The sequence below is a fragment of the Artibeus jamaicensis genome, unplaced genomic scaffold (assembly GCF_021234435.1).
Source record: "Artibeus jamaicensis isolate MK-2021 breed Jamaican fruit bat unplaced genomic scaffold, CSHL_Jam_final contig_388, whole genome shotgun sequence".
In the NCBI taxonomy this organism is placed as follows: domain Eukaryota; kingdom Metazoa; phylum Chordata; class Mammalia; order Chiroptera; family Phyllostomidae; genus Artibeus; species Artibeus jamaicensis.
In genome coordinates, this window is record NW_026521813.1 from 5,813,151 (window position 1) to 5,823,011 (window position 9,861).

The window sequence follows — 9,861 nt, forward strand, 5'->3', positions numbered from 1 at the left end:
TTATAGTACTATAAGAAATTTAAAATATAGTACTTGAAATAAAATATAGTACTTGAAGCTTTTTGCACCAGTCTTTTATTTAATGGCACCAAAAGAGGACTTTTACCAATCGATAATTGAGAGATTCCTTGGCTAAGGGATATATTGTCCCTTAATTCTGTAAGTCACTAGAACTCTAGCTTTAATGTTTGTTATCAGTCAGGGTCATAGGAACAAAGGGACCACACCAATTATTTTAAGAGGGATTTGGTAATTATAGGCGTTGGGGTCCCAGAGAATTGGAGGAGGAATTTAGACATTGGAGGAAGCTGCCTGGATGGTGCTGGTGCCTCAGGAACGCAGGGTAGAGTCCAGAGGACCTGGAGCCCACATTTCAAAAGATGCTGGTGCTCTAGGTGGGGGCCTTGGGGCTAGTTCTGGGAGATGGAAAGATAGTGGAAACTAAACCAACTGTTATGGGAAGCAATTAGAACTGCCCAGCTATAGTTCGGAAGCTGGGTGCAGCTGACAGGAAATAACTTCGAGCAAACTGGAAGGATCATGGTCTGCCTTCTTCCTCCTAGTTTGTGTTGTTCCTCTATTTGGCAGAACCGAACAGGGGGCTGGGTGACAAAGAAAAAATGTGGTTACCGGAACCCAGCCTCAGTCTCAGCAGGCCGAATATAGAAGGGTGGGTTTGATTCTGAGATTGTTAATAACCAGTATCATATGCATAAAATTCACCTGGGCAACTTATTTACAGTTGAGATACCTTGAGATACAGACCTGAAATTTTGATTCAGTAGTTTTAGAGTATGACCCAGAAATCCTCATTTTTCAAAAGATACCATGAACAATCAGATTTAGGGACTCTTTAAATCACACTTTCAGAAATACTGCTTTAGTTTTTTCCAAACTAAATTCCTGAATCAAGTTAGAACAAGAAATTGTGAAATGTTCAACCCCACTAATTTAGTTCTCTGAGACAAATAATTATGCTCATGAGTTAATTTTGCTTCCTTAATTCTTTTTCCATTTTAAGAAATGCTAATATAAAGAATACCTCTGTGGTGTCTACAAAAACTGCAATTGAAAGTTTTATTCATTATGATGTTCAATAGCTATTTTTTGCATCCATATATAATTCCTCCTGTAATTTAATACCAGGACAATAAAAATCTATCTTTTTACATGTGTTTGTGTTCTTTCTCTTACTAGACAAGAGGAAAGAAAGAAATAATACTCCAATTTTTTCTTTTGCTTTAGCTGCCAGGAAGCTTAAAGTTCTGTTTTGATCATTTTGTTTTTATATTTTTTAAATTATAAGTCGTTTCACATTTTTAGTAACTTTTTTTTGTTTGGTTTCACATTTTATTTTGCTGGAGACAGGCTGGACACAAATAAATACAATAATTAAAAGTACCATATTTGTATAATGCACTTTTTGCCCAAATTTTTGAGGGGAAAAATAAGGATGCACATTGTACATGGGTAGTATTAATTCCTTACCTATATAAATGTTTTTAATTCTTTTATCTATGCTTATGAATTAAAAGTATAACTCTAGAAAGCAATAATGATATCTGTATGCCAAATAATATTCTGGAATATGATAGTTTTGTTGAACTTAGGACAGACTTGCAATGAAAGCAGTTTTGGCCAACGATTAAACAAAATGAAACAAATAGTGATGTATTGTTATCCACAGAATAAGATAGATGATGCTGATTGTCATCCACTTGGTAAGACAGGTGATGTCGACTTTATTACCATAGGGCAAACAGTGTGACATTTCTCTTTATGCACTTTAGGTGGGAGAAACTGTTGGAAAAATCCCTTGGAAAATGTCAAAACAGTATTCATACACTGCGAGTTTCAAGCAAAAAGTTATTACATATGGTAAAAAGTATGACAGCAGCACTGCCATGATACACTTTCGAACTCCTCCCTCAGAGAGTGTCATCAGGTTGTGGAGGCAACAGGAGGAAAAGTTTCTTCAGATGACAAGACAGAAGGCCATGCCTGGGAAACATCCAAAGTGGCTGGAGGTGGAGCAGGAGGTGAAGACCTGGATTCTGGAGCAGCATCAAACTGGGATTTCTGTTTAGATCAAGATGATACAAGAAGAAGGTAAGAGGATTGCAAAAGAAAATAACATTGATTATTTCTAGGGACACCTGCCTGGTGCTTTAACTTTATGAAGAGAGAAGGTTTGAGCATGAGGATATGAATGAAACTTACCCCCAAACTTCCAGCAGTCTGTGAGGATTAAGTTTTGGAGTTTAATCCTCATGTTATAAATCTTTGAAAGACTTATAGCTGTCCCAAATCGCTAATATGGATGAGGTCACACTCACATTTGATGTCTATCCAACAAAACTATGGATGTCAAAGGAGCAAAGACTGTGGCTGTTAAAACTAGTGGTCATGAGAAAACACATCTTACTGTTGTTCTAGCCTGCTCTACAGATGGGACAAAGTTACTAATGATCATCTTTAAAAGAAAAGTGTTTCTGAAAGAAAAGATTCCTAGTGGAGTCATTGTCCATGTGCATGAAAAGGATGGATGAATGAAGAAGGCATGAAAATCTGGCTTAACACAGTCTGGTCATGAAGGCCTGGATGATTACTTAAAAAACCAGCTCTGTTATTTTTGATCACTTCAAAGCCCGTGTTACACAAAGTGCAAAAGCAATCTCATTGGACTTGAAAATCCAATATGAGGTGATACTTGGAATGCTAACCAGCCAATTGCAACTTCTTGATGTGTCAGTAGACAAGCTGGGCACACCTTTAAAGTCCTAATGAAGGAAGAGTGGACATCATAGATACAGTCAGCTGGTAATGATTTAACACCTACAGGCAGAATCAAGGAAGCATCTACCGCCCAGGTTTGTGATTGGATCCTAAGATCATAGAATGGCATTGAGAAGAAAGTGGTCGTGAAGTTGTTTAAAAAATGTGGCATCGGCAATGCTGTGGATGGAACTGAGGACGATGAAATTTACCGGGATGCGGAAAGTGACTCTTAGTGCTTCCCATTGCTTTCTTTGCTTCTCTAAAGCTTCCATGGCAGCAGTTTTGGCAAGAGTGACAAAGAACTCTGGCATTTGACAATACCTCAGCCTATTCCATCTGAGTTCTAACTAGCGTCTACTTGAGAATTTTTTATTGCATGGACTATTTATTTGTTATCATCTTTTTCTCTCATCAGAATTCTTAAAAATATATGGAATGCTTCATGAATTTGCATGTCATCCTTTGTGCAGGGGCCATGCTAATCTGTATCGTTCCAATTTTAGAATGTGCTGCATCTCACTAGAATTTTTTTAGCAGATAGGTGATGATCAGTTTTACATCATGGATATGATTTATGGAGCTCTTATCCTTATAACTATGAAAATTACTTAGCCAAACTCAAATAAATAACAGAAACAATAGTTTAAATTGGCAGGATAGCTCTTGAAGTGTTTGGAGAAAATGTGATATAAAATCTCATAAAATCAGAAGAGCATAAATGTAGCATTGGAGTAAGGAAAATCAAGACCCCAATGAGGAAGACAAAGGAGTTAGCCGACTACTTAACAAAGGTTCTATGTATCTGATGTTATCAAATACATGAAACATAATCTGAGGGAGCCCAGGAAGGGGCACTGGAAGGGAGTCAGGTGACGAGGTCTAGTCTGGACTCTGCCACTGAAGGGCTGACTGTGTGCCCTTGAACAAATCAGTACTCATTGCCCATCGATTATTCCACCTAAATAATCAGAGGATTGGGTTAATAAATTTTATTATAAGACTACTATTGGTCTAACAGTCTGTTCCTAAGTGCACCATAAAAACACATGATGTTAAATTTTAGTTACCTATTTGCTGAAAATAAGCTTGAAGGTATTTGGGATACATTTTGCATATAGATACTGGAAAAGGCAATGAAGGACCTGGTGGAACCAGAAAGTGGGTGAGCATGATTTAAACTGTTAATGAACTGCAGGGGAAGCAGGGAAAGGGTAGGTACATCTGTTTATTTTGTAATTTATACAGGTCATTGGGCAGTTGCTAAAATATGTGCTGTTTCCAAACTATCTTCTTTTAGGAAAGAGATAATTTTGGTGGTTGATGGTAATACTTCTAAAACCTAGTTATGGCATTAGCCATCTGTCATTTACCTGTTTTAAAGGTGTTATGTCTTTTCTGTTTTCAATATAATGAGCTATTTTTGTGCATTTCTACACAAAAGGGGTGGCTGCCTCTTCCTGATGCTACATGAACTTCTGAGGATATTAGAATTAGATTGAGGAAAAAAACCAATTAAGAGCTAAAAAAAAAAGTCAGTTTACCTTATGTTAGGATATGACAAGTCAGACATTATTTTCTGTGTAATGATTGAAACCTTATTTGTTGTTTTTTCTCTTTCCCTGCAGTTTTAAAACTGTTTACTAGCCCACCTTATGGTGCATGGGCTAATTAGGTGACCTCTTTACCACCTGTTTACAAGGCACAAACTCAAAAGAATAGTAACCACTGTCATATTGACAATAATACCATAAACACAGGTCACAAGTTTATTAAGGGATACAATTGTGCTAAAGTCTTTTTCAGATGTCTACTTTCATTTTTACTGTTTTATTATTTTCTTAGTTCTTAGCAACATTAAATGATAAATCTCCTAAAGATCAAGGCCAACATATTTCAACATTTAAAAATAAGAATCACGTAAACATCTAATGGGAAAATATTCCCAGTTGTAGAATCAAGGAAGACTGCAGATAAAAAGAGATGGACAGAGAAGAGGGGAGAAAAACATCAGTGCAATACTGGAATAAAATGATGTAAGAGATTCAGTAGTAAATTTTTACTTGATAACTATATGTTTACTTGCAGATCTGTAGTTCTAAAATATGTTGGATCCAGGTATAGAGGCTTCTCAATGGATGACATGATGAAACATTAAATCACCCCACAAGTTTATACAGTTATAAGGTAGGAATGATTGCTGAATTTTAATGGGTTGAATGTTTATTTCAAGTCCCTTAATGGTACATTGATGACTGACTTTTAGAGACTAATAATCTAATTACAGTACTCCCTGATTTTCTCAATTGTTTATTTGCAAGTTAAGTGTAAAAGTGGCAAGTTAACTATAGTTCAGGTCATGAATTAGAGCACTCACATGGGAAATACTTAATAGCTTACCTGGATGGTTGTAGAGTGACCTGTATTTCATTTTTATGGTCTACTTTTTAATTCAACTGAGTCACATAATGTACTGTAATTGAGTCACAAAGCAGGAAACAAGCCTGTGCCAGGCATGGTACAAACTTGGCATATATGGTATTTTCACTGTTCATGGAGCATCAGTTCTGGTAAATCAGTCAGTCAGTTTATCACTAGTATTTTCCTCATCTGGTAAGACAGGACATAATAGAGGTAGGTCCAAGTCCTTCACCTGAAATTCACCTGCAATTATGAAATCCAAAAAGCTATGAAAAGAGGAAGTATTTTAGAAACTTAAAACCTGACCTGACTAGACCTGAATTCATTTAGCAATATAAACTAGTACTTTTATGCATGACTTTTGTAGTCTTTATTTATTACTATTACTGTGGGTATTCATTTGCTTCACTTCAGAAGTAATCGATAATGGGGTACTGTTCAGACCCTGCTGGAAGTGTGTCATAGGATATAATATATAATATGATATAATACATATATATATTCTATTTTCTTTCTAATATCTGAAAGATACTGAAAGTATCTTAAGTTTGATCTGAACTTTTGTTTGATTTGAAATCTCTTAGTATTTCTCAGTGTGAGTCCTCTTTTTATTCTTTCTGCAACTTCCCAGGTACGTTTATGACTATTGCCTCACTATTTCAAGTATTAAAGGCAAAATTCTGCTTTTATCTTCTCTGTTTCTAGTATTACACGGTAGAGGCTGAATGGCTTGCTGGAATGAACCTTAGCTATAGAACTAAAGAGATCTAGATTTAAGTCCTGGTTGGGCTGCTCACAGGCTTTGCGGCCGGCCAGGTTATTTTACACTCCTGAGCATTACATTTGTTTCTTTATAAGATTTTGATGCTGATGGCTATATCCTGCCTGCCCCCCCACTTTTTTGGCCTCTCTCTTAAAATACATGAAACCTGGTGAGGTAGAGTATGGTCATCATCTTTATCTAACATCTTTAGGTTAGATTCCATTGCTAGTTTTTTGTTTGCGTGGGAATATCCAACATGCTTTTATACTTAGCAATTATAAAATTTAATTTTGCCTTGTTTTTTTCCTGCCAGGTCCTGAAGATACCTAGGCTGTGAATTTAGTTATAAGTAACTATAAAGGTAAATAGAACCAGCAGGCTGGTATTGCAAGTGTTAGGGAGAGTGAAGAAACAATCTAAAATGTGCTCTTGCACCAATAGAGTCATGGAAAAGAGGTGAAAATCATGTTAATAGATACATTGAAAAACTATTGCGTTGTATTAATAAAAACAATTTTATGATTTAGGACATTATTTTGGACATAATCTGTAATTGGGGACAGAGGGAGGCTGACTCTATATTTTCAAATTCTCCATTAATATCCATGATACATATTATGTAATTTCGAGTGTTTCTTGACAGTTTGTATATTATATGTGCATTATATATATGTAACTTTATTTATTTATATATTAGGTAATGGTTCTTGTTTTGAGCTTTTAGTTATTTCCTTTTCCAAAATCGTTCTTTTGTGCCTAGTGCTATTGGTAATTGGGGTTATCATTAGAAGTTCCATTACCAGAGGTTTTTGTTTTACAGGCTATCACAGTGGTTCCCAGACTTTTTGGCACCAGGGACTGGTTTTGTGGAAGACAATATTCCACAGACCAGGGGTGGGTGGGTGGGTGGGTGGGTGGGGATGGTTTCAGGATGATTCATGCGCATTACATTCAAGCACACCTCTTGCTGTGTGGCCTGGTTCCTAACAGGCCTGGACACATACCCGTCCACAGCCTGGAGGTTGAGGACCCCTGGACTATCATATGTATATACTTTTTCTTAAAAAAGGGAGTTTTATTTATTTTTAGAGAAAGGGGAAGGAAGAGAGAAAAAGAGGGAGAGAAACATTGCTCAGTTGTCTCTCCAAGGGCAATGAGCCCACGACCCAGGCATATACCCTAACCAGAACCTACTGGTGACCTTTCGTTTCGCAGGAGGATGCCCAACCAGCTGGACCACGTGGGTCAAGGCTACATACTTCTTTTTTTCCATTTAAAATTTCTCAATATATTTAGGGTCCTTCACACTGAGAATATGAGGCAACACTTGGTGTAAGAAAATGTGTGGTTACTGTGGGGATTAGAAGCTGTTCCAGGTCTGTTTGACTTCTTTATTGCGGGAAATTTATTATTTTTTTAGACTTTATTTTTTTGTATTTTATATGTCTTTGTTTTTTTAATTGAAATAATTTTATTGTTTTTCAATTACAGTTGTCTGTATTTTCTCCTGCCCCTCCCCCCCAACTCCTCCAAACCCACCTCCCTCCCTTGCTTCCACCCTCCCCCTTGGTTTTGTCCATGTGTCCTTTATAGTAGTTCCTGAAAACCCTTCTCCCCACTGTCTCCTCCCCACTCCCCTCTGGCTATTGTTAGATTGTTCTTAATTTCAATGACTCTGGTTATATTTTGTTTGTTTTTTTCTTCTGTTGATTATGTTCCAGTTAAAGGTGATGTTACATGGTATTTGTCTCTCACCCCCTGGCTTATTTCACTTAGCATAATGATCTCCAGTTTTTGCAGGTAATTTATTCTAATAACATCAAAAGTTGCTTCCTGGGAGAGAATTTATCCTTTGATAGGGGTCTTATAATTTTTTAATGCCACTAGTCTGGAGAGTAAGCCTTTCCCAGATACATCTGACTCTCCTGAATATTTAGCTAATATTATCTTTTAATAATATTGATGATGATATATCATTTGTTGTACACTTATTATATTGCTAGCATATGATCTCATTTAATTCTCAAACCCTTTCTTTGTGGTAGTATTATGAAATAGGATTAGGGTTGACAGAAAGAGAAGAATTAAATATCCCTCAACAGTAGCTTCAGTCAAAATGTTTTTTTTTTCTTTCCTGTATAGGTATTCTAGAAGCAGCCATTCCAGGGCTGACCAGACATGGTGGCAGGAACCCAATCTCTTTCTGTCTTTTTCTTCGGTCAAATTAGCTTCCATTCCCAAAGTTACTTCATGGACAAAGGATGCTCTTAGAACTAACTCCTGCCATCATGTCCATGTTCTGGCTGTAGGAAGGGGGGTAAGTAGGTCACACCCCTTTTCTTTAAAGACTCTTCCTGGAAGTAGCACATACCATTTCCACGTATTTCCCAGAACCTATACTGCCATACCTAGTTGTAAAAGAGATTCTTTTTCAGTCATTTGTGTGTGTCTAGTGAAAAATTAAGATTCTATTACTAAGAAAGAAGGGGAGAATGTGTATTGAGAGACAGCCAGCACTCTCTGCCACCATTCAGCTACTGTTGTTCTCATCTCACAAATGGAGAAATTGAATCATAGAGAAGTTAAATTCTCTTACTAAGATCTCACAGCTGGTAGAGTGGAGATTCAAACCCAGATCTATAAGACTTCAGAGCCCTTAAGTACTACTTTGAGGTGCTTTTACCTTAAAGCAGTTATTTAACTTTATTCTGTCTCCTCAGATAAATGAGTATAAAGAAAAACCTTTCTAAGTTGGTAGGTCAGCCTATGGAAACAATGAATCCTTTATTTTACCAGAAATTTTTGGCAAGGAACATAGTATTGGTATCAGCTTGTGCAGTGAAGCCTTTCCTTTGCGGACCTTTTGGATAGGTGGAGTCACAGAAGTTCGTGACAGGTTTAGAAAATTTCCTGGCTGACTAATGAAAGTCTTATTTTCAATCTTCTGTTTGTTCAGAGTTATAACACATTTAAACATCATTAATATATGCCTCGCTATTCTGTTGGTGGTTTAGATTTTAAACAAGGTAATAAAAAATAAGGTTTTCTATAAGAAAAATAGAAAAAATAATTTATTGTAGGAAAAAATCACAGTATTATTTTTTTCTTTCAAGATATATTTTAAGTTAATTACAGCACATCTTAGAATAAATAAGGCCATACTACTTCTAAATTATTTGAAAATTATTATTTAGTTTTTTTTAATTAGAATTCTCTAATATCTTACATGAGTAAAATATCTAAATCATAAAACACACTGTAAACTAGGCCTTCTTTTCTTTCTTCCCTCCTAGAAAGCTTAATTATTTTTTTAGCTCCACTTTTATTTAGATTCTTGTCTCTGACAAGCTTGTGAAGGTTTTTAATCTTTCTTATGACTGCTTAGCTCTTTGCTTTCCTAGCACCAAGGGAGAACATGTGAATGTGAATGAATAAATCAACAAACAAGTAAATGCCATGTTTTAGAAATATCACAACTTGAGGTTGCTGTGTTGCTTAAACTTTCAACATTTTAAAACCTCTGTACATTTATCGATGCTTTTCAGGAATGCTATTAAGCTAAATAATATATCTCAGTTATTTAACAGAAGTTCTTCACTTAAGTACCCATGATGACATTAGGGATGCTCAGTGGCTAATGGCAAGATATAATGATTTGATGGTTTGCCTAGAAGTGAAGACATATTCTCACTGTTGTGACAACTTAAAAAAAATGCAGTTCGAAATGAAGAAACATGATAAGAAATCAGAGGGAATAGTGTTCTCAAGAGAGCTCAGCAGAGATTTCATATATATATATGAAATATATTTCATATATGTTTCATATATACACACATGTATATGTATATGTATATGTATATGTATATGTATATGTGTGTGTATATATATATATACATATATAC

General features: G+C 35.9%; 1 non-coding gene across 1 annotated transcript; it reads right to left on the reverse strand.

Annotated features, from left to right (window-relative positions):
* Nucleotides 1–3,202: 3,202 nt before the first annotated feature.
* Nucleotides 3,203–3,313, reverse strand: LOC119050859 (U6 spliceosomal RNA). Its single transcript, XR_005082824.2, has one exon. It is a non-coding gene; the product is annotated as a U6 spliceosomal RNA (small nuclear RNA).
* Between the last annotated feature and the right edge of the window lie 6,548 nt (nt 3,314–9,861).